General features: G+C 39.3%; 1 protein-coding gene across 2 annotated transcripts in view; it reads right to left on the reverse strand.

Annotated features, from left to right (window-relative positions):
- The window catches only part of ESR1 (estrogen receptor 1), a 441,625-nt gene that overhangs the window by 347,558 nt on the left and 67,622 nt on the right, over positions 1–26,445 (reverse strand). The gene's annotated exons all lie outside the window — the stretch shown is intronic.

Below are 26,445 nucleotides of genomic sequence, written 5' to 3' on the forward strand. Positions count from 1 at the left end.
GTACATATATGCATACAGAAGCTTTATACATAGCAAAAAGTGGAAATCCAGTTGTGTTCAAGCTAATGAATAGATAAAGAAAATGAAGTATATCTATACAGTAGAATAGTATTCAGACACAAAAAGAAATGAGATGCTGACACATGCTGCAATATAGAGGAGCCTCAAAAACAGTATGCCAAGTAAAAGAATCCAGTCACAAAAAGCCACATGTTGTATTGTTCCACTTATATGAAATTTCCAGAGTAGTACTCCATAGAGACAGAAAGCAGATTAGGGATTGTCAGGGGCTGAGGAGCAGGAGAAATGCGAAGTGACTAAAGCTAGGAATGGGTGGCTTTGGGATTAATTTGTGGTAAAAGCTGCAGAATTCTGAATATATTAAAAACTACTGGACTAGACATTTTATTGGGTGATTTTGTGGTATATTAATTGTATTTCAAATCTGTTTGTTTGTTTTAATAAATGACACATTGGGGGAGTCATTGAGAAATTATTTGGTGACTACCTATTCTAATGAGAGAGGCCACCATTGAGAAGTTAAGAATTCTGGAGATACAATGAACTGTTACTGTGATCTCTGTAACATCAGAGACCCAGTTCTATGAAGTATATAAAACCTAAAAATAAAATGTGATGTTTGAGCTTGTTTTTAGGATACTAATTACTGAATCAGAGTACCAAGTTCATGATGCTATGAGTGGTATTTCTGCTCCATATCCACACACTTGTTTGTTTACTTGACAATTTGTTTCAGATTTATAAGTGCAAGTGAAGCACTCAGTAAATAGAGTAATTTAGGTACTTTCCAACAAATGGCTCTTGTGTACTTTGCACATGAATTTGCTGGGGCACATCAGGAGACGGAAGGAGCTGATGGGCTGGCAAATGTGACCAGAATGTCTCTGCTGCAGTCTAATAGCCCACAATAAAGCCCACCCCATGCTGCTTCCCATGCTCAAGCTCTACACGCCTTGCAGGTATCTCCTCTCCCACCAGGCCTTCCCAACAGTGTCAGCCCCCAGAGCTCTCCCTCCTCTCATCTCCTGTATCATTTACTGCCTGGCCTGAAATCCCAGTCCTGGCTGTTCTTGGAAATTCACTGGAAGCCCCTGGGGAGCTTTTTGGCAATGTAGATTTTTGGACCCACTTCCAGATCTACGACACTGAGATCAATGAGAAGAGTTTAGCTAGAAAATCTGTGGTTTTAATAAGCCTCCTAAATGATTCTGAAAGAGCCAGGCTTAAAGTGCTTCATATTAAGCACCATTCAATTTTCATCTTATCTCCATTTTGTATTCTCAACCATCTGTGAGACCTGAAGGAAAGAAATTAGACAAATTTCTTTGTATATATAACGAAGGCCATTCATTAATCCATTCCCCCAAAAATATTGATTGAATGCCTGCTATCTCCCCAGCCCTGTTCTAAGTGTAATGACGATCAATGAATAAAACACACACTGCCACTCAATAAATTGCTGGTGATCCTGATGATGATTCTATTAAACTGAATTCAACACATAATAGCAAACATTTAATAGAACTTTTTACATGGCAGTAACTGTTCTAAGCATCATTTGTATCATCTCCACGTTACAAAGAAAGGCACAGAGAGGTTAAGCAACTTACCCAAGTTTCCACAGTTAAGAATTGGCAGGGACAAGATAAGAACATGAGCAAGCCAGTTTCAGAGTTAGCGCTGGTAACTGCTCTGCTGTATTTGTTCAGCACATGTAAGGGAAACATATTAACAATGCCCCGCCCTTCTAGTACCAAAAAGACAAGATATAACAAGTGTTGGTGAGCATGTGGAGAAAAGGGAACTTGTGCACTGTTAGTGACAGTGTAGACTGCTGTAGCCATTAGAGAAAACAGTATGAAAGGTTCCCAAAACATTAAAAATGGAATTACCATGTGACCCAGCAAACCCTCTTCTGAATATGTATCCAAAGAAGTGAAATCACCACCTTGTAAAGATATCTGCACCTCCATGTTCATTGTAGCACTATTCACAACAGCCAAGAGATGGAAGCAACCTCAGTGGCCATTCATGGACAAATGGAAAAAGAAAATGGAATATTATTCAGCCTTAAAAATGAGGCCGGGCGCGGTGGCTCAAGCCTGTAATCCCAGCACTTTGGGAGGCCGAGGCGGGTGGATCACAGGGTCAAGAGATCGAGACCATCTTGGTCAACATGGTGAAACCCTGTCTCTACTAAAAATACAAAAAAAAAATAGCTGGGCATGGTGGTGAGTGCCTGTAATCCCAGCTACTCAGGAGGCTGAGGCAGGAGAATTGCCTGAACCCAGGAGGCGGAGGTTGCGGTGAGCCGAGATCGCGCCATTGCACTCCAGCCTGGGTAACAAGAGCGAAACTCCGTCTCAAAAAAAAAAAAAAAAAAAAAAAAAGAATGAGATTTTGCCAATTGCCACAACACGGATGAGCCTGGAGGAGGTTATTATGCTAAGTGAAATAAACAAAGATGCAGGAAAAAAATTGCATAATCTCATTTATATATGGAATATTTTATTAAGTCAAATATATGGAGATAGAGCATAAAACAGTGGTTATGGGGAGGGTTGGAGGGAAGGGAAGAAAATGAGGAGATGTCGATTAAAGGCTATAAAACAGCAGATATAGGATGAACAAGTCTAGAGATTTAATCTACAACATGAGGACTATAGTTAATAATGTTGTACTGTATTCCGGATTTTTGCTCTACGAGTAGATTTTAATGTTGGGGAACAATGTGAGATGATGGACACGTTAGTTTGCCTCACTGTGGTAATCATTTTATTATCTATATGTATCCCATCTCATCATGTTGTACACCTTAAGTAGGAGCAATAAAATTTACTTCAAAAAAAATAATTTTGAAAAAATCAAGATTGTACATCTTAAACATATACAATGTTATTTGTAAGGTATAATAAAACTGGAAAAAAATAGACCAAAATCATGGAGCATATTGATAACCCAATCATATCTAACTACTGGGCAATTTTTCTGCACTTGAAATTTTCTGAACTATAAATCATGGAAATAAACTGTGCTTGAAGCAATAGCAATAAAAATGACTATTATTTTTTAAGCTCAAAAAATAATAATAGTCTGCCTTTACCCTGTATGAGCTCATTGGGAGAGAGCTCTACTATAAAATGAAAAGTGCTATAACAAAGAAATAAACTTAGGCTTACAGAAGAGGACGGAATGAATTGTATTTTTAAAATATGAAGCCTTTATAATGCAAAGAATTTAAGCTAAGCCTTGATATAAGAGTGAGGAGGAGAAGGAGGAAGAGGAAAAGAAGCAGGAAGAGGGGACAGGGAAGAGGAGGAGAAGACAATTATGATACTAGAAAGATCACCATCAGGGCACAAAGTCTAGAAAATGGGCATTGCTATGAGCTAGGGACCAGAAGTGACTTACAGGTCTGCCTCTCACACCCCAGTGAGAAACTGAACCATTACTTTCCTATAAAGAAAACTGGCTGGTCAGGAGGCAGACACAGCCACCACCAGTGGCCACATCTCCACTGGTGGCAGCCACAATGGGATGTCACAGGTGCCCACAGCAAGCAGAATATAGAAAAGACTGCTGCTTAAACACTGGTGGTCTTTGAGCCATGTTCACCAATCTGAAGAACAGAGTATCAGTCCTGAGACTTTTTAAAGAAAATCCTAGGGTTTAAGAAGAAGAGGTAGAAATCCTAAATCAATGACTAAAAAGAAATTTACAGAATCAACAGAATCAAACAGAATATTGGGCATCGCATTCAGAGAACATTTAACATAGACATAGGCAGATAGACGAGATAAACACACACACTCCAGAAACAAGTTCTGGTAATATTTTGCTCAGTTACAAAAAAAAAACTATATAGAAAATATTTTTTTTATTGCATTTTAGGTTTTGGGGTACATGTGATGAACATGCAAGATTGTTGCATAGGTACACACTTAGCAGTGTGGTTTGCTGCCTTCCGTCCCCTCACCTGTATCTGTCACTTCTCCCCATGCTATCTCTTCCCACCTCCCCACCCCCACACCCCTCCCCCATTTCCCCCCAACGGACCCCAGTGTGTAGTGCTCCCCTCCCTGTGTCCATGTGTTCTCATTGTTCAACACCCACCTATGAGTGAGAATATACGGTGTTTGATTTTCTGCTCTTGTGTCAGTTTGCTGAGAATGATGGTTTCCAGGTTCTTCCATGTCCCTACAAAGGACGTGAACTCATCGTTTTTGATGGCTGCGTAATATTCCATGGTGTATATGTACCACATTTTCCCTATCCAGTCTATCATCGTTGGGCATTTGGGTTGGTTCCATGTCTTTGCTATTGTAAACAGTGCTGCAATGAACATTCGTGTGCACGTGTCCTTGTAGTAGAATGATTGATAATCCTTTGGATATATACCCAGTAATGGGATTGCTGGGTCAAATGGGATTTCTATTTTTAGGTCCTTGAGGAATCGCCACACTGTCTTCCACAATGGTTGAATTAATTTACATTCCCACCAACAGTGTAAAAGTGTTCCTATTTCTCCACATCCTCTCCAGCATCTGTTGTTTCCCGATTTTTTAATGATCGCCATTCTAATTGGTGTGAGATGGTATCTCAGTGTGGTTTTGATTTGCATTTCTCTGATGACCAGTGATGATGAGCATTTTTTCATATGTTTGTTGGCCTCCTGTATGTCTTCTTTTGTAAAGTATCTGTTCATATAAATATTGATCAAAAAAATAACTAAAGAAGCTTCAAGAAAATAAGAGGACTATTCCTTGATAATAAAAGAGAAGCTCAAGACAGAGGGAAAAATGCTCAGGTGAGAATTTCCCAGAGGTAAGAGCCATTTTGTCAGCTGTGGGATGGCACAGTAGTCCTGGACACAGCCCAATCAGACAAGGCAGAAAATTGCCATGCATGGTGGCTCATGCCTGTAATCCCAGCACTTTGAGAGGACGAGGTTGGTAGATCACTTGAGGTCAGGAGTTTGAGACCAGCCTGGCCAACATGGGAAACCTTGTTTATACTAAAAATACACACAAGCAAAAAAAAAAAAAAAAAAAAAAAAAAGCACAGGTTGCAGTGAGCAGAGATTGTGCCACTACATTCCAGGCTGGGTGACAGAACTAATGAGACTCCATCTCAAAAATAAAAAATGTTTTTAAAAGTGGCAGAAAATGGAAAGGTCCCCAGAGAATAATTGTTTCAATATACATAGAAGAACCCTGGCAATAATACAGGCATAAATCTAAAGTGATCCGTTAAATCTGCAGTGACGGAGGAAGCAAAGATGATGTCCGGTGTGCTGTTCCTCACATGGTAGGTTCTCAATAAATATTGGTGGACAAATAATGGACAAAAGGGTTGGAGAGAGGGAAAAAGGGAAGAAACAGCAAATGAGGATCATGTAGTAGAGGATTATGGGCAGAATGCTAAGAAATGCAACTAAAAGGAAATAGAAAGAGAGGAAGAAAAAAGAAATAGAAATTGCTATCAGTAAAGACCGAAGTTCAAAATGAACTTAGAGCATAAACAATGGAGCCAAGAAGACAAAATAAAATAATCTGCCTTCATCTATGGCCTGGTCATAGTTTGGAAATGGGATCAAAAATGTTTGGGGTTATGGTCTGCACACTCTTGCTTGTCAATTGAGAGTCATGGAGAGTGGCTTAGTGAAAAACTAATCCTTGAGGTGTGTTATACACAGGACTTTTTGAAAATGGTTATAATCATGGCTCTGCTGGCCACAGCTGTTTTCACTTTGACAATACACAATCAGAACTGGACATGGAATCCCTTGGTGCTGATGATAAGAAATTTTTAGAAAGCCAGCCACACAGAAGATAAACACAAAATACCTGGTTCTGGAAAAATCCCCCCAGAAAAGAACCTGCACCATAATATAAATCTGATTGACTGAGATTATTCCAATGGTTACAAGACATAACATCAACAAATACCATGTTTATTTAGCACTTACTTGCCAGGGACTTTGATAAACGCTTTTTATGCCTTAGCTCATTTTGTCCTTGCAGCTCTATGACATAGGTACTCCATGACTTTATCCCTATTTTAAAGACTAGAAATCTGACAATTACCAAGACTAAGAAACTTAACCTTGATCCCCTCGTGGTCAAGACAGGACAGTCCTACTCAGTGATGCCCCTTCTTATGAATAAGATAGAGCATGAAATATTAGAAGGGACTCAAGATAGATAAATCTCTACCAGTAATCCATATTCCATGGTTTGAAAAGGGCTGCAAGTATCCTGCTGCCTTCTGATACTAGAAATATCTGCTGGGTGCTGCATGCAGTACTAATATTTTAAGCTAACAAAGTTAGGAGTAGAGGTAAATAAAGTCTCAACATTGTCCCAATTCCTTCCTTAGGGGCCATTTAGACATTGGCAACTCCCAAGTCAAAATAAAGCTAATTAGTCATTTCATTTTAATCAACTCCAATTCTAAATTAAGCCTACTTTGACCACAGGCATTGAATTTTAGTTCATGCTCTTTAGAAATTATTTTATACATGAGGTGTATGTGAAATGTAACTAACCCACAGAAAATAAGTCTTCCAACTACAAGTTCTCATAGACAGGTTCTAATTTATAATATTGTTCTTATAGAATATGTGAAGTAGAGGGATGTCATTTTGGAAATTTTTTTTAAATCCTGGCAGAAATATTATATTCAGAATAAGTGATCCTCATCCCTATTAGCATGGGCTACTGTCAAAAATAACACCCAAAAAATATCGAGCATTGGTGAGGGTGTGGAGAAATTGGAACTCTTGTGCACTGCTGGTGGGATTGTGAAATGGTGCAGCTGTTATGAGAAAGAGTATGGCAGTTCCCAAGAAAATTAAAAATAGAACTACCATATGATCCAACAATCCCACTTCCGGATATACACCCAAAATAATTGAAAGCAGGGTCTCAAAGACATATTTGCACACCCATGTTAATAGTAGGACTATTCACAATAGCCAAAGCCCCTGTCAAAATAATCTATATAAACAGAGAGACAAGAGTAGCCTCTGATCATCTAGGAAAATCATTCACAAACCAAACCAAAAAGATTGATAGAGTTGATTACCCAAAAAGGCTTTTCCATATCCACACCAAAATAAAACAAACAACAACTAAACAAGCCTACCACTATAAAACAAAATTAGAAAGCCAACAATTAAATGTGAAATAAAATTTACACCATTATACAAATGGTCGGACATCTTATTTCACAACAAAGACTTACAAATCATAATTAGTAACAAAACATTAAAGCCACAATTTTAAGAATGCTCAAGGAACACTGGCAAGCATTTTCGAAAGAAGAAATACCCAAAGCAAATTAACAGATGTTAATATTTGCAACCCTTCCCTTATCATTCCCTTATAATGCAATAACAGATACGCATCAAAAATAATAATATCGTTCTTTGATTATTGATATGGAATAATTTCCAAAATATAATGTTAGGTGAAAAAAGCAAGGGCCAAAACAACATATACAGTATGCTCTTTTTTGTGTGTACGCTTTACCCTTTTTTGCTTGCATATAGGAAGGCTACCCAAGGAAATGGTAACAGTGGCTGCCTCATGAGAAAGTTACTGACGGATGTCTAGGAGGCAGGTACTGAAGGTGCACTTATTTTCTACTGAACAATATTTTGTTTCTTTGACATCTTGGACTTTGCACATTTACTCAAGGAATAAATTTTGTTAATTTTTGAACTTGTTGAAAATCACAAAAAATGTACATTGAAATGAGAAACTTTTCTACTATTTTGTCTATTAAAGAAAGAGAATAGGAAGAAAAATAAGCCAGAGGCATCCAGTATCTAGGGAAATAAAAACTCTTGTTCATTGCTTTCATTAATAGAACTTGAAACAATCTTTCTGGAGGACAATTGGCAAGATGAATAAAGGGACTTCAAATGTGCATCTCCTTTGCCTCAGCCTAGAATCACTCAGCAGTGATTCTAGGAATCTCTCATAGGGAAATAACCAAACATACTCTAAAAATAACATGCACATTTGTTACAGATTTGCAAAATAATATGTCTTAATAAGAAATTTAATTATAGAAATGACGTCCTTCCATAAAATGGAACATTATGTAGCTGAAAAAATCATGGTGAAGAATAATAATTTTTGACCTGGAAAAAAAGTACCAAAAGGAGACTATCAAACAGTGTGTGAAAAAACTTCCATTTTTATTTTTCATAAGTTTATATGTACATACAAATTCAGAAAGTATATATAGATAAGTTTTAAATGTTTCATTTTAATGGATATCTTTGAATGATAGGAAAATGGGTGCAATTATTCTCTTACTTTTTTCTCATGTTTTTGAAATTCTTTGCATTAAACAAACACAGCACAATTTTTAGGAGAATGGACTCAGGAGCCAGGGTGCTGAAATTCAAATACCTACATGGCTACCTGCCACAAAGTCACAGAGCCTCTCTCTGCCCCAGTCACTGTGCCTCTTTCCAATCTGTAAAACGGGGATAATAATAGTTACTACAACAGAGGGTTATTGTGAGTTCAGTGAATTAATAGAAGTATGCTCCTTAGAACACAACCTAGGCCAGGCGCAGTGGCTCACACCTGTAATACCAACATTTTAGGAGGCCATGGTGGATAGATTGCCTGAGCTCAGGAGTTTGAGACTACCCTGGGCAACACAGTGAAACTCCATCTCTACTAAAATACAAAATAATTAGCCAGGCATGGTGGTGTGCACCTGTAGTCCCAGCTACTCAGGAGGCTGAGGCAGGAGAATCACTTGAGCCCGGGAGGCAGAGCTTGCAGTGAGCAAAGATGGTGCTACTGCACTCTAGCTTGGACTCCAGAGTGAAACTCCATCTCAAAAGAAAAAGAAAAAAAAAAGAACACTACCTGGAATACAGAAATTATGTATTGTTTTTTATTACTTTTTAAATTAGGAGAAAAATCTTTTTAAAACTCAAGTTTTTGACCCATCATAAAATTTCAGTGTTTATTACATGTAACTGAGAGTAAAAAAGCAAATGTATATGATTTGGGGGACAATGAATGAAAAAATATTTAATCTGAAGATTCTTATAATGGAAAAAACAGTATTAATTTAAAAAGTAAAAAACAGTATTAATTTTAAAAGGTAAAGAGCCTTCTATTAAATGCTAGTCTGTTTTCACGCTGCTATAAAGAAATACCCAAGACTGAGTAATGCAAAAGGAAAGAGGTTTAACTGACTCACAGTTCCACATGTCTGCGGAGGCCTCAGGAAACTTACAATCATGGCAGAAGGGGAAGAGGCATGTCTTACGTGGCGGCAGGTGAAAGTGACAGCAGGTGAAGGAGGAATTGTCAAACACTTACAAAAACATCAGATGTCATGAGAACTCACTCTCTATTACAACAGCATGGGGGAACTGCCCCATAATCCAACCACCTCCGTCCTTCTCTTGACATGTGGGTTTATGGGAATTACAATCTGAGATAAGATTTGGGTGGGAACACAGAGACAAACCATATCATATTATTCATATCTTAACATAAAAGCAAACAGAAACAAGCCCATAAAAACCAAGTACCATGGATACAATGTACACTACTCAAGTGATGGGTACACTAAAATCCCAGACATCATCACTATACAATTCATCCATGTAACCAAAAGCTACTTGTACCCCTAAAGCTACTGAAATGAAGAATTCAAGCAACCAACCAAGTACCTCCCACTGAGGCGAGACTTCTGAAATACTATCTTCTAGGAGGGGACCATCTCATTTGGACATCTGATTGTGTATTCCCAAGAAAGCTGCATTTTTTCTACTAAACTTATGGGTGAGCAGGCACAACAAAAATGTTCCAGGGATGTTCTGTGGGTGATAAGAAGCACAAAACTTTTTACCAACACTCTGTGGGAGACCGGTGATCAGGACCATCCTACTTAAATGAGAAATCTGTTGCTAGGATTCCAATGCTTCAAAAATCTGCAGGACAACAGGGGACTGATGAAACAAGGTTGGCAAGAGAGAATCACAGACCACGAGGACCACAACACATTATGCTAAGGAACCTAGTCCAGAACTATGAAAAAAAAATCTGTGGATGTTAGATTGCTTCCATGAGCTATCAGCCATCCACAAAATAATACAGCCATGAAAGATAGCATCCTTGTCTGGAGAAGAAATGGCCAGAGAATATAATTTATCTACTCATAGTCTGCTTTATTAATGTTTGATTTTAATAGATTGTTGTTAAGTCATCCAATGACTCATTAAGATCTAGTCTTCATTTCAGTTTACACATTTTTTTTAATCTTTTGAAGGTTGGAGGTGTAGTGGTGGCTCATGCCAATAATCCCAGCACTTTGGAAGGCCGAGGTGGGCAGATCACTTGAGGTCAGGAGTTCAAGACCAGCCTGGCCAACATGACAAAACCCCGTCTCTACTAAAAATACAAAAATTAGGCTGGTGTGATGGTTCACACCTGTAATCCCAGCTACTCGAGGGGCTGAGGCAGGAGAATCACTTGAACCTGGGAGGCGGAGGCTGCAGTGAGCCTAGATCACAGCACTGCACTTCAGCCTGAGTGACAGAGTGAAACTCTATCTCAAAAAAAAGAAAGAAGAAGTTTGGCTTTGCCCTTATACAGGGAGCAGTAAGATGCCAAAAAGTTCAGCAAGAAGCCCTAACCTTGTCACCCAACTTGTGAGTTCCTGTCCCGTGGAGGGCAGGAGCAATGAAGTGGGGCTAAGCAAGTCACAGGTGGGGCTTTGTCAGCTAGATGCTGGCCAGTGGCTCTGAAGCACTAATAAACATATTTTATAGCAACTGAGGTGGCCAAGGCCTGGCATTTGAAGCCAGTGGCACAGACTCCAAACACAGCTCAGGGGAAAAGGCCCTTCCATGACATTCAGACTCATGGCTGCCACAAAGAAGAGGGAACCTGACTTGGATTGTACCCGCTTCTCTGGCTGCACCTTCTTGTACTTGATCACCCCTCTCATTTTCTCACAAGCAGCTAGGCCTCTTGCATGGCCCACTGGCTGACCTAAAAAACCCAGGGAGAGTATTCCTCATTTAAATCAAACTTTTGCCTTTCTTAAAGCACCACTATGCACCAAACTAACCCTTCAATCCTACAGCCAATTAAAACTTCCATTTCTGCACTGGTGTGAGCTGAGGGGTTATAAGCAAAACAATCTGACTCAAGAGCTTCATACTCAGTTGGAAATTGAGTGAACTCTCTCACAGTTTCAAAGTAGGAGGGACAACCCAATTATCCCAAGTGAATATGTAATCAACCAAATGTGTAAAGGAAAATAATTGTGTAAGATAGAGGCATCCAGTGGAGGGCAGAAATATATCTAGGACTCCAGGAAAATCAGGGTGAACAGCCTGACCCTTCCCTTGGGAGAAACAATCCCACAGGATCAGGTCACTCTAGAGTCCAGCAAGAAGAAGAAAAACATCCTAACACCCGGGGCAGCAAAATTTATCACATCATTTTTTTTTCTTGCCTATTCGTTTATTTCTTTCTTAATTAAGCATATAATGTCCAGTGGTGAAGAAGAAGGATTCTGGCACCAAATGGCAGGGTCTCACACTCCCATTTTACCACTTCCTAAATGTAAAGTCTTTTCAACTATAAACTGGGGACAACACAAACTTCCTAAGATTGTTGTGAGAATTAAATCTAATTTATGTGAAATGTGCCTGATCCACAAGTTTTTCTTATATGTAGTAGATTATAATGAGGAGGAAGAGGAAGATAAGAATACAATGACAATAATGATAGTTATAGGGCATCTGCTATGTGTGGCTCCAGGTGTCAGAGACGACTTAGGTTCCTCATCACAAGAAACATACAATTAAGCCAAGGGGATGGACATGACACTGATTAATTTTACGATGTGATGGTGATGTCTGTATCTGATCTGGGTTTGAGGTACTATAGAGTATAGTGGCCAATAACATGGGTTCTTGAGTTAGACAGTCTGTGTGGTCCTGGACAAGTCATTTCACCCCTTAGTGCCTCAGTTTCCTCAACTGTAAGATGGGAGTATGAGAAGAACCTATTTCATTGCATAATTGCAAAGATTAAAGGAATCTATATGGTTAAAGTACTTAGAAAATGGCAGTCTATAGTAAATGTCCCAGATATAATTGTCTTCTGTTACTGTGATCTGGGCTTTTCACAGATTCATAAGATGAGAACGTCAGCATAAAAGAACAAGAGAAACAAAGTGTGGTGGTGGTGAGAGAAATGGTGAGAGGGACTGGAGCCCAGGGTATGTGGACAGCAGCCCTGGGGAAGGCAGCTGGAGAGGTTAGAGTCACAAAGTCAAAAACTTCTAGTTCTCTTCCTGTCCAAAAGGTAGCCATCCCTCTCAGTTTCAATATCATGATTTGTACTACCCTTCATGGGACATGGTTACATTAGCCATAGTCTGCAAGATGAGATCTGATGGCTGATAAAAAGACCCCCTGCCCATGTATCCCCTATTAGCCTCTCTGACAACCCAAATAGTCTTTTTAATCATAGAACTTAATTCTGGGTTAAGGGACTATATCCAAAAATTCTCTTAAAAAGCAACAGGTCAAATGAAAAGGCAACTCAAGTAATCAACACTCACTAGCATAGAAGAATGGGACATATAGATCTCATAAAATCTCTCTCTCTCTCTCTCTCTCTCTCTCTCTCTCTCTCTCTCACACACACACACACACACACACATACAGACACACACACACACACACACACATACACACACACCCTATTTACCAATATGTAATTCCTTTCAGGTTTTACTCAAAGAAATAATTTTGGTTTGCTTATAAACAGAATAACTTCAATGAGCAACTATCACTAAGTCCGTAGTTCTTTAGAATTATATTGGCAAGGTTATGAAATCACTTTTTACCTTGCAAGTAAAAGCAATCACATACAGTATGTGACCACAAGATACTGTGCTTTTTTAGTTTAGTTAAATGACTCATACCTTTTTTTACAATGTAAATTAACTGCCTGTTGAGACTCATCCCCTATGAACTTGACGAGCTATTTATAGTGGCAATTTTATAATTGAAATTAAAATGTTCTCCTAGAAGAGAAAAGAAGCATGGCTTTCTAAAACTCTATTATAAAAACTTATCAATTCTAACTTGAAGAAATTGTATTTTTAGATTTTATCTCTCAAAAACTGACAGAAAGATTTTCAGAGTAAACAGCAGGCAGTTAATAAGGGTGATCTAAGGTGCAGGGTGCAGAGAGCAATTCTAGGCACCTTCTCTCATTGCTCCCAATTGCACATCCCGGTCTTTTTCTTCCCTTCTACTTCACAGTGTTCTCATATCATTATGGCTGGCACTTTCTTTTCTGATTAGTGGGAAAACAGCACTTTGTATTGATGCAGAAATCTGCTACAGTCTATCAAGACAACTGTAGATTTAACCTCAATCTTATTCTTGCAAAATGAAAGTGGTAATGTAAACACCTTATTCTCTCTCCCTGATGAGGGAAAAAATTATGAAGGTTATTAGAAACCAAAGACCCTGCAACTCCAATCTCACAGTGATTACATGTCTATTATTTCATGCAGCCAGGATAAAATATGATCAGTATTTCATCATGAGTAAGCCATGGCCAAAACACTGGGTTAGCGTAAACTCTCCGAGGGTTTATACGTGTCTTATGCAAACGCTGATGCTGGGAGCTGGCCTTGATGAGGCAGTGAGAACCTGACACCATTTCTAGCCATCTCTCTTGTGACTCTGTCCCTGGCATCCATGGGATAAGCAGCTGCCCGTTTCCACACTACTCTAGGTGCCTGTACAGCCAAGCCCAGTCCTTCCAAAGAATTAAAAACAACCCCCCCAAAAAACTTATTTGCACCCATGTTTCTTGTTTGTTTTTTGTTTGTTTGTTTTGAGAGGTGGAGTCTCACTCTGTCACCCAGGCTGGAGTGCAGTGGGATGATCTTGGTTCATTGCGACCTCTGCCTCCCAGGTTCAACCAATTCTCCTGCCCCAGCTTCCCAAGTAGCTGAGACTGCAGGCATGTGCCACCATGCCCAGCTAATTTTGTATTTTTAGTAGAGATGGGGTTTCACTATATGTTGGCCAAGCTGTTCTCAAACTCCTGACTCCAAGTGATCCACCCATCTCAGCCTCCCAAAGTGCTGGGATTACAGGTGTGAGCCACCATGCCCAGCCTGCACCCACATTTGCATCTGCTAATCAATAATCCCGGGAGTATATTAACAAGGCACAAAAGAATGAGTGTTCTCCTCACCCTTGGGTGACACAGGCTCCTTTCCAGATAAGAGAGACAAGAAGAATGTCTTTTTTATGATTAGTTTTATACAAAGATTCTTCTAACAGCAGTTTGGCTAGACAGAGAAAATTATGTCTATTTAATTTAATGACCTATTAAAAATTGTGTGAAAGTGGTCTCAGAACTAAAAGGAAAAATTAGGATGACTGTTTCACCAGGGAAGACTGGTAGAATGTCTTCAGGGTTACACTTTATTCTTGAGACCTCAGCATGCCCAGAAAACACTAGAAGTCTAGTTCCTAGTGACGTCAAGACAATCAATACAGGATGTTGCTCCCTCTCAGTCCTCCTGGACTAAAGTGAACATCACATGGACACAATTAATTGTGAAGACACCTATTTGTGTGTTTAATGATTCATGCAGTAAGGCAAAAGCTAGACCCCCAAAAAAGAGAGAACTGCCAAAAAGGAGCTAGTGAGGAAGTTGAGTGGGAAGGGTGAGACAGGTGTTGGCCATGGCACCAGCCAGACCTGGAAAAGCTGGAACTCAAGGCCCTGTGAGAAGCAGGACACACCTGGAGACAGACCAGCTCTGGAAAATGGGAGACCAGACCAGGGTAGAAGATGGTCAGAAAGGGCAGGACCAGCGAAGGGACCAGACCAGTCCAAGAGGTGGAGGCAGGGAGTTCCCCTCAAGAGTAAAGGGCAAGCAGAGTTCAAGACGAGGCATGTGAGAGCTGGCAGGATGCAGGAACAAAAGCAGCAGATGGTCAGCCTCAGGGGGTTGAAGGCAGCAGGGAGAGAAGCCCCAGTGCCAGGGCTAAGAACCAGGATGCCTGGCCCTAGGAAGACAAACAGAGACTAAGCAGAAGCCGACCTTCTGGGACCTCAGAAATGCAGGGATTGATGGCCATAACAGGGACAGGAACCCTGAAACAGGACAGGGGGAGAGGCAGAGACCTGTAGCAGAAACCAAGAAAGAAGCAATGACTAGGTTGACAGCACAATTCAGAGTCAAGGCAGCACCAAGACCAATGTGTTGCAGAGTCACAGGAGGACAATTCCAAGCCCTTTTTTTTTTCTCGTTTTTTTCTGTAGAGACAAGGTCTCACTATGTTGCCCGGGCTGTTCTCAAACTCCTGGGCTCAAGTGATCCTCCCACCTTGGCCTCCCAAAATGCTAGGATTATAGATGTAAGTCACTGCACTCAGCCCCAAGTTCTCTTAATTCCTCCTGACTAGAAACAGCCCTTTGCCAGTTTCAACTTTGTTGCTGACAATTCTATAACCTTGGGCAAGTTACTTAACCTCTCTGAGCTTTTACCATCTGTAAACAGGTGAATAGGATCCACTGCACAGGCTTGTGATGAGGTTCAAATAAGATAATGTGGGTAAACCATTTAGTACAGTCTCTAGCACATGGTGGAGTTCAACAAAAATCACTTACTTTCCTTTACCCTGCTACTTTCAGTTGATTCCTACTAAACTCTAGGTGTTTTAAAGATAGGACCAATCATTATTAATTCCTCTGTGCGCTCTGGTCAGTTCCTCCCACAGTGCCAGGGACACATAGGCCACACATGCTCCATGGTGAATTGAACTGACAATAAATAATGCCTTAGTCCATTCGGGCTGCTAAAACAAAACATTATAGACTAGGTGACTTATAAACAACAGAAATTTATTTCTCATGGTTCTGGAGACTGGGAAGTCCAAGGTCAAGGCATTGGCAAATTTGGTTTCCGGCGAGGGCCTGCTTTCTAGTTCATAGATGGTACACTTTTGTTGTGTCCCTATATGGTGGGAAGAGCAAGCTAGCTCTCATAGGCCTCCTTGCTGAGGGCACTAATCCTTTTCTTGAGGGTTCCACCCTCATGGCCTAATCACCTCTCAACAGCTCCACTTCCTAATACTATCACCTTGAGAGTTAGGATTTCAACATACAAATTCAGAAGGGACATAAATATCCCACCTACTGCAAATGAACACCAAAAGGAGAGCACAGTGGTTGTGGAATAAAAAAGTGTTCATGTGTCATGGCATACTAATAATTTCTCTTTTTGCTGTCTGAAAAGCAAATAAGATTTTATCTACCTGCATTTTTAGCATCACCTTTTCTAGAACAAACCCTGTATTTTAGTACTGGTTTATGTGGTTCACACTAATCTATGTCCACTAAAATCCAGTAGAACTCCAAAGTGGGAAAGCATTTTTGCTATCTTTCTCTATGGCGTTGTCTAGGCAGAGTCGGACTGTCCAGGGCACCATCAGACATTCTTTTGGTAGACAGTGAGGAGTGGAGGGTAGGAAAGAGAATTTTAAAAGGAGGCACATCAAATATGTGAGTCGGGGGGCAGGTATGTTCCTTATGTTATTGTAGTAGTGGTTTAATGGTTCTATATATATATCAAAATGTATAAAACTGCACATTTTAAATATCTGCAGTTTACTGCATGTCAACTATACTTCAATAAAGGTGTTAAAAAATTCAAAGGTTATAAGTCATTGAAGAGTTCAGATATCATAAATGAGTTCTGAAAATTATTCAAGGTTTTGGATCAAGCTAAAACACCAAACTACTCAGTGTTTTCTTTTGATGAAAAACTTTCTGATAGACAGATTTAAACATTTTCAACGTTCAGTTGAACTTTCCATTTATAGGACATCAGAGTGAACTTTTTTCTTTCTCATATTCACAAATAATAATAATAGCTAAAATTATAATTACTTCTATGGGCTGAGAGTGATCTGACCTGTGCACTTTAATGTATTGTATCATTTAATCCTTAGAATCTTCTTGGGTAAATAGAACATCATCCTCATTTACAGAGAAGGACCCTCAGAGCTAAGGTCCCATGTCACATAAGAGGGAAGACTGGCCCTTCAAACCAGACAGCCTGAGTCCACAGTCCAAGCTTTTAAACACAAAGTTGTAAGAGTGTCCTGATTTGGCTGTGGGAAAAAAGATCTCCTGTCCCATTGGATAGTCAGTCAAGTTGCTCAGCCTTACCCTGCCATGGTTGCTGTATTAGTTAGTTTTCACACTGCTATAAAGAACTGCCCAAGACTGGGTAATTTATAAAGAAAAGAGGTTTAATTGACTCACAGTTCTGAATGGCTGGGGAGGCCTCAGGCAATTATGGTGGATGGCAAAGGAGTAACAAAGGCATGTCTTACCTGGTGGCAGGTGAGAGACAGAGTGAGCAGTGAAGGGGGAAGAGCCCCTTATAAAACTGTCAGATCTCATGAGAATTCACTCACTATCATGAGAACAGTATGGGGGAAACTGCCCCCGTGATCCAATCACCTCCCACCAGGCCTTTCCCTAGACAATTATGAATTATGGAGATTACAATTTGAGATTTGGGTGGGACACAGACAAACCATATCTGTTGCTATTCTGGATCCTATTTTTCCTGAGTCTGATTCATCTATTTTTTCCCTTAAAAAAGATAGTCTGTCATAATCAAGTTGGATTCAGTTCAGAAATTTTTAAATGCATTTGAAAATTAATGAATCTAGCTGGGCATAGTGGCTCACACCTGTAATCCCAGCACTTTGGGAGATCGAAGTGGGCAGATCACCTGAGGCCAGTTTGAGACCAGCCTGGCCAACATGGGGAAACTTCATCTCTACTAAAAATATAAAAATTAGCCTGTAATCCCAGCTACTCGGGAGACTGAGGCAGGAGAACCGCTTGAACCCAGGAGATGAAGGTTGCAGTGAGCTAAGATCACTGCAACTCCAGCCTGGGTGACAGAGCAAGACTCCATCTCAGACAAAAAAAAAAAAAGAAAATTAATGAATGCAATTCACCATATTAAATAAGGGACAATATTCATATGATCATCTCAATAGATACAGAAAAAATTGATAAATTTATGTTAGTTGACAACATATCATTAGCAACATATTAATTTCTTAATTTTTATATTACTTTATTATTTTAAATTTGCTGTTAGCCAAGTTAGCATTAACTACCTGAATCTAATAAATGGTTCTACAGAAATCTGTAGAGCAAACATCATTCATAACGGTGAAAAGTTAAACGCTGCCCTGTGATCAGGGGCAAGAAAAGAATGCCTACCATCACTTTCTTTTCCCATTGTAGTAGAGGATTCTAGTCAATGCAATAGGTCAAGAAAAAGGAATAAAGTTATGCAGCTAGGAAGAAGAAATAAAAATGTCACTTCTCATACATGGCATGTTGCCTATTTGGAAGATCCAAAAGAATCCATAGATACAATTATTATACTTCATACATTAAATTAGTAAGTTTGCCAGCTACAAGAACAATATGCAAAATCTATTGTATTTCTATGTAGCATCAACAATTAGAAATTAACATTTTAAAAAATCTTTAATAATAACATAAAAGTGTCAAACACTTAAAAAAATGTAAACAAAGATTTAAAGTCTTCTGCATAGAAAACTACATAAACTATAAAACATAAAGAAAAGTTAATCAGGGATTAAATAGATGGAGGGATATATCATAGTCATGGATTGTAAAACACAATATTGCAAATTATTTCTTTGCCTAAGTGAGCCAGAATTGGTTTCCGCTTCTTGCCACTTACGCACTGTAACTGGTACAGAGATATTAAGTTGAAGGTATCCCCCATCATGCAACTGATTTCCTTGTCCCCCCCACCATTCATCAAACACCCCTGCAGTTTTCCACCTCTTTATTTTTGTTCCTGTCTTTCTTTCTCTGCCCAAATCCACTCATCCAATACAGGCTTACCTTTTTATGAGTTATTCCTGTGCAAGTAAGTTTAAGTTGACTTGTTTTGTCTTTAATTAAATAATTTTTCACATGTAATTAATCTTAATAATTAATAATTTTTCACATGTAATTAATCTTAATATTTGCAAGTTCTTACACTGACTGTCTGTAAATATTTGTTTTTTAAATTTTCACAACTCATCTCTCCCATTAGAATATTCTTTCCAAGAGGATAAAATTCAGACCTTATATTTTTTTATTTCACTCTCTGGTAATGCCTTTCATGTAGGAAATACTCAAATGTGATTTGTTTTGGAAGCAATATGTTTCCACAATTACTGGATAAAAATTAGATGACACTTTGGTACAAGCCAAGGAGATACAATGGCCCCAGATCTAAGACATCTAAGATTTATATGCTTTTTCCCTATTAATTAGAATAGGATGACAAACAATAATCCTGGGAGCCTCACCAATTCTCAAGAATTTACTCAGAAAACCAGTAATTGGAGACTTTACCAAGAAACTCTATAGTCCCAAATCAAACAATATAGACTTAAGATTTCCTAGGAAAACAAACAAAAAGACTTAAGACTTTTAAAAATAAATTCTATGTCCTTGAAGTTTCACAATACTAGAGGGACACTATTACATTTACCACCCCCACCCCCACAACCATAAGACCTCAAAACACAATGATGTTCAGCAAACACAAAAGCTAAGCTCCACTCAACAAATATTACTAAAAGTAGACCAATTGCACTGGGGGAATACGTAGTGGGTTTAATGAGCTGTCAAGGAGAAGAGTCTGCAATTCCTTAATCAGAGGCCAGAGTTGGGAGAATTTTAATAAATCTATAAGAGAAAGGCTTCCATGAGATCACACACAAAACGAAAAATCTTATCTTTTTAAATACCTGACTCTGACTTTGAAATACAAGGCAAAAGACAGAGAATGTCATCAAATGTGTTTCCTAACTTAATGTGCTGACAATACAGGAAAAAATACCTGAAATTCAGAAAATTAACTCTTAAAATGACCAAATTAAAGCATATTTGACAGGTTCCCTGGGATTCCTAGCAGGCAAATTATGAAAATGATCCATAAATTTCCATCAGATGTTACTATCTGTAATAACTCTGGATTTAAATCTGAAAATGAAAAAGCAGGAATACAGACCAGGATGGACCCAGGACAACCACTAACACTGGTAATGCTGGGCAGATTTTCCCCACCTCACAAAAATCTGTCTTCAGGGTGGAGATGGCTTAGCCAAGAGCACATGCAACCATTCCTTTCACAAACAGTAGCCCAAAAGAGATACAAGAGGTTCTTCATCTTGTAAATTCCTCCAGCACAAGTGAAGTGAAGTGTGTGTGTGTGTGTGTGTGTGTGTGTGTGTGTGATTGTTTGGGTGTCTATTGTTCAGGTAACAAGCATCATATGGTGATCCTTGACTGTCCAATCAGATTTCTGTATGTGTTTCTCTAGGGTAATCAGGTAGAAACCTAATCCTTTAATGTCAGTTTCTGAAGGTTCTTTCTCTTGGGCTGATTGCTTTCCTCAGATAACACCCCTCCAAACCCCTTCATGGGTTGTACAAACTTTGCTGACAGTCTTAAGGCAGGAGCGGCTAAGGGTTGTCCCATTGAACATGATAGCCTTCATTTCATGTCTCTATTTTCAGGGAGGCATTTACCCCTCTCTACTAACCAGTCAAAGAATTAGAAACTAGGAAGGTATTTGTGGATCTAATTGCTCCTTTTAAAGACTTTACACCAATTCTGCTTTCAGCTCCAGCCTACCCCTAGCATTTAGAGGCATCTGTAGCTTCTAAATCCCAAGCCTATCTGGGGTCCTGTAGTTAGATGGACTCAATGCTCATGCCCCCGCCCCCACAGGCAGGGGTTCCACCGGAAGTCCTCTGCTAAGGTGGTGACCAGTCCTCCATCAGCCTTCCCAATTCTGGAATTCCAGTATTACTCCAGCTTGCTTTTGTCTCCTATCCCATCTGCTTTGTTCCTATGCCTTTTTCATTCTTTTATTGTCATTTTGCTTTTTAGAAAATGTTATAGATTTAGAGGGTACAAGCACTGTTTTTGTTTTTGTTGTTGTTTTTCCCAAGACAAAGTTTTGCTCTGTCGCCCAGGCTGGAGTGCAGTGGTGTGATCGCAGCTCACTGCAACCTTCACCTCCCAGGTTCAAGCAGTTCTCCTGCCTTAGCCTCTCGTGTACCTGGGATAAAAGACATGCACCACCATGCATGGCTGATTTTTATATTTTTAGTAGAGATGAGATTTCACCATCTTGGCCAGGCTGGTCTCAAACTCCTGACCTCAGGTGATCCACCCACCTTGGCCTCCCAAAGTGATGAGATTACAGCTGTGAGCCACCACACCTGGCCACAAGTGCTCTTTTATCCCATGGATATATAGCATAGTGGTGAAGGAGCAATCAGATCCATAGATACTCTTCTAGTTTCCAATCCTTCTACCTTTTAGTGGAGGAGGGTAAATGTCTCCCTGAGAAGAGAGAAATGAAATAAAGACTATCAGGTTCAATGGGGAAATCCCCTCACCCCTCCTGCCTCAAGATGACAGCAAGCCTTGTACCACCCACGCAGGAGTTTGGAGTGGTTACTGAGGAAACGATAATTTCCTCTTAGTTTCCGAAGAGGAAACTCAGAGAAATTAATCACCGAAATAGTGTACATTGTACCCATCACGTAATTTCTCATCCCTCACCCCCTTTAGTCTGCAGCACTCATTATTCCACCCTCTATGTCCATGTATACACACTTATTGATTATTGATTAATAGTGTTATTGATTAGTAGTGTTTTCTACTTTTCAAAGTAGATTTTAGAAGTCTAGACAGGAGTTTCTGGTTATATTTTATAGTAATCTGAAGGGCATCTCTCTAATTAAACAGTTCCATATGCTCAATCCCCAGCACACCCTAATCCTCTTCCAAATCCATAGATCCAAAACATATGATATGTTGCTTTCATGTACATTGAAAACCAAAATTAGGAGATACAAAACAATATCTTTCAAATAAATAATGAAGTGTTTTTATAAGCCAAGACCCTGAACCTCCCTAACCTTTCAGGTATTATACAGTGTTTCTACTTCAGTGTGACCTGTAGCCTACATTACAGCCACATTTATAGGCATTTTTCAGAAGCAGAGAAAGGCTTCTAATAAATGTTATGAAGTTTAGTGAGCTTAAATGTTCTGATCTTCAGCCCCCCCAAACCTCCTTTACGTCACGTTATCATGCACTCGCTCAGATAGTGAATCAGCTTTAAATAGGATTTGACCCCTGTAGCTATATGCAAAGCTGTATGCTGTTTATGATCATTATTGTTTTAGGGAAAGACAATGGATTTGGAGAAGTGTAGACATTCATCTCGATATGGAAGCATCATAAAGTCGCTCAAGTTCAGAAACACATTCGGATTTTAAAACACTTGGCCACATCAGTGCCAGAATCATGGCTGGTGGTAGGTGCACATGTCAGTCACTTGGGCCCGTGGGACCCCTTTTAGGACACTCTACACTCTCAGCCCTGTCAGTGCACATGTTCTTGCTTCCTCTTTCGTGTCAACAGCACCAGCTTTCCCACATAAGGACAAAGCTTTGGCCAGTTTTTTCCTCTTCTTCCTTATCTTTGTCCCTATCTGCCTTTTTCTCTGATTGTCACTACCCCCTCCCTAAGCCAGGCTCTTTCCAACCTAGTCTTTCTCTTCCATGAGCAACTTCTCAATGAAATCCTTGCTTTCACCATGTTATTTCCCTGTTCAAGGGTTCCAATGGCCATCTCTCACCTATAGAGAGAAGCCAAAGCTTCCAAGCAGGCAGGTATGTTCCACAATCAGTGCATGCAATCAGTGCTCAAGCACGAGCCCTCACTCCTCCCAGGCACCTGAATATGCCGTGCTCATTCCAAAGGGACTGATCCCTCACTCAGGGGCTGTCACCCTCCACCTAGGTATACCCTTTCTGACCTCAATTATTCCCAACAATTTTCCAAGGTCCTGACTATAATCTACCTCCCTAACAAGACTTTCCCAGTGCCTCTGGGGCAGATCAATCTCTTAGGAAATTAATCTGTCACCATCTGTTGAAAAGCAAATCACACTTTGCCTGGTATCACTTGACTGGTTTACTTGTCTGTGGACTTGCTCCGAATAAAATGAAACATATTTGGCATGTATATCCAGCTCCCTGAGGACCCACTACAATGCAATGTACATTTGTTTAACAAATATTTGGTGGATGAATGAATTACTTTTGAAAAAAAAATGAAATCTTGTTGAATGGCTATGCCAAAAGCCCATGGTTATAACTGTAAATAAATTAGTCTGATATACTGAATTTCTAGGAAGGAGAGGTGGGGATCCTTCCGGCATTTCATACAGTATCTTATTCTCCCAGCTTTGGGCACACTGCCTAGGCCTGAGAGGACATCCAACATAGGTGATAAACAAATGAATGAAAATCTTTAGCGTCTTCCTTTCGAAACATTCTAGTCCCATGATTTGCAAAGAGTTGGTAGATCTGTTCTGATTTTGCTACCTAAAAATTCTAATTTTAAAATACCAGCAGATGTACTTACATGGCCCTATCCTCTTCTATCTCCCCAGGAATTTCGCTCCATCAATTATCCATCATGTTCTGTATTACGGCCAAAATGCTCTTTCTAAACCCACATCTGATTTTTGTTATTTCTGTCTTGGTAGCCTGACAGGTTATACCAAACCCTTGAGTGATCTGTGTACTCCCAATCTCCCCAGAGAGCCCTGGATTCTAGCCATGATGAACCACTTACAACTTCCCAAACTTGCCAAGTCCTATCTTGTTACCCAAATGGTTCTTCTTGCCTCTTTCCTGAATACTCACCTCCAACACGTTGCATTAGTGCTTCAGATAAACATCTCCGAATTCATTAGAATTCAGCTCCAACATCACCTCCTCATGGAAGACTTCCTTGGACAGAGTTAATTGCTTATGCCTTGGTTTTTATAGTGCTTTGTTGATGTGGCAAATCTAAGACTTATTTCAAGCCTATAAATTATTTGTTTGTGTCTCTCACTATACTGTAAGCGCCTACTAGGAGATATGTTGCATTGATGCTTACATGTTCTCTTTACATTACCAGCACCTACCATAATGTCTGACACTTAACAAATGGTTTGATTAATTAAATAATTACCTTTATAAAGTAACATGAAATTCAAAAGAAAATAAAAAATGAAAATCACTGAAAGTGCACTATGTCCTTACAAGGTCAAAAGTGAATTATGTCCTCATGTCCTTCATGTCTTGGCTCACATGTATATTAGACAGCCTAAAAACAGAATTAGTGTTTTATTCCTAAAACGTATTAAATAATTCTTCCTATATTTAAATTTATCCAATTATATATTTGCATATAACACTTCTCAAAGTGTATCCCAAAGAACACTGTAAAAGCAATTATACTAGTTGTTTTGTAAAGAGTTGTATGATCAAAAGCTTACAAAAAGTTGAGATAAGTAAGTTAATAAAGGTTTTTCTAACACAAACTTCCCAAAGGCTTTAATGTGCTAATCTGCACTATAAATCTCTTAAGAAGCACAAAGTTTGCAAAATTTTTCTAAACTTATTTGAACTTTTGCAATAGAGCATCTTGTGGAATTCATTTAGAAAATACTACTTGCTATGTATCTGTTTAAAGATAAGTCTCTTTGCTCATTTAAACATAGAGTGAGAGCAAAGCATGAAGGCAAAAGAGGGAATATTGAAGTGTGGTACTTACCAGCTATGCATATGATCCTAAACTTATTTAACCTCTCTGGGCCTCAATTTCCTTAACTTAGGAAATGACGTTAATGATACCTGTTTCAGCAGGCAGATTGCACAGTTTGAATAAAACACTACAGGTAGAAAACTCAGCGTATTGCCAGACACATGATAAGAGAAAAGTAAATGCTAGATATAAGAATATTAACAACTTAATTTATCATCAGGTAACCTTAGGTTGACAAAAAAAAAAAAAAATGAGCCAATGGATTACCCAGATCATAAAATTTCATAACATTCTGCCCTTTCCTTATTATTAACAACCATTATGTTTTGACCTTTCATTCTCTCTGAAAGCTGCTAGTTTAGTCATGTAGCTAGTTGAATCATGTTTCTAAACAGACAAGTATCCTAAGTCGAATATTTCTGCCCCTTCAAACATTAAAGGGAAATAGGTAAATATACTCAGTGCTGACATGAGCATCTTCCCATCTCAGTAGCTCTGGGAGAAACCTACTATAATTTTCTGTGGCTTCTTTACAACTCTTTTCTCTACCGGTAAATGAAAAGGGAAGGGAAATTCACAAAATAAAATTTTCCCACCAATCTAAGGAAAGATTACCATATTAATCTGATCACCAATTTTGTTTTCACATGAAAGTGAATAGTGCAGATAGTATGAAAACACTTCTGAGAAAGTTTTCAGTTAAATTTATCCAAAGCATTACCCTTTGAACTCCCAAACCAAAAAGCAGTTCACAGCCTCAGCACCTCCTGAGTCCAAGAACAATGGACCCCTGTGATTCTCCAGTCTCACAGAAATGCTCCTGCCTTAAGGTTTATCACTGGCTCTTTCTTCTGCCTGGAAATTCCTTCCCTGGATAGCCACTGTCTCACTTCCTCATGTCCTTCATGTCCTGGCCCAAATGTTCTCAGAGACGCTTATCTTTACAGTCCTCTCTCACGCTCCCTCCACACCCACACAGCTAATCCGCCCTACCTGCCTCTATCTTTGCTCTTTCCTGTAGCATTTGCCACTTTGTGACATCTAGACCTACCTAACTTTATTGTTTCTCACCCACTGGCCTCCACCACTAGATGTAAATTCTAGACCACAAAGTGTAAACTCTGCACCACCAGTTGTAAACAATGGCAAGATGCTGGCCTAGGTTGTTTACTGATTGAGCCAACCATCTGGAACACTACTTTGACATAGTAAGAGCTCAGTATTTTTTGGATGAATCAATGGATGCTATAAATTGGATTGTATCCAGGATTGCAGATGAAGGCAGAGCTTGATGAAAGGGAAATGACAGAAAAAAAGAATGAGAAACTACCAAGATTGGGATGCTTTTCTTCTTTCCCCACTTCCAACTAATTGAGGGTGTTGCTCCTACCCCCTAAGATGCAGGGGAAGAAAAGAATATCTAAGATAAAAGAGAAGAGTTTGGGGAGAAAGAAAAGGTAGAGCCACAAAGGGCACTCCTCTGAAATCAGAAGAACAAAGTTGAAGCCTTCCAACCAGACCCTAAGCAGCGTTTCACTCCACTCTGCTCTCCTTTCTCCTTGCTGAAATTGAAACTAACTAAAAGATATTTTTAAGGCCTAATAAAACTGCATGATTTAAACAGACATCACTAATTGTCAGC

The sequence above is a fragment of the Saimiri boliviensis genome, chromosome 4, assembly GCF_048565385.1.
Source record: "Saimiri boliviensis isolate mSaiBol1 chromosome 4, mSaiBol1.pri, whole genome shotgun sequence".
In the NCBI taxonomy this organism is placed as follows: Eukaryota; Metazoa; Chordata; class Mammalia; order Primates; family Cebidae; genus Saimiri; species Saimiri boliviensis.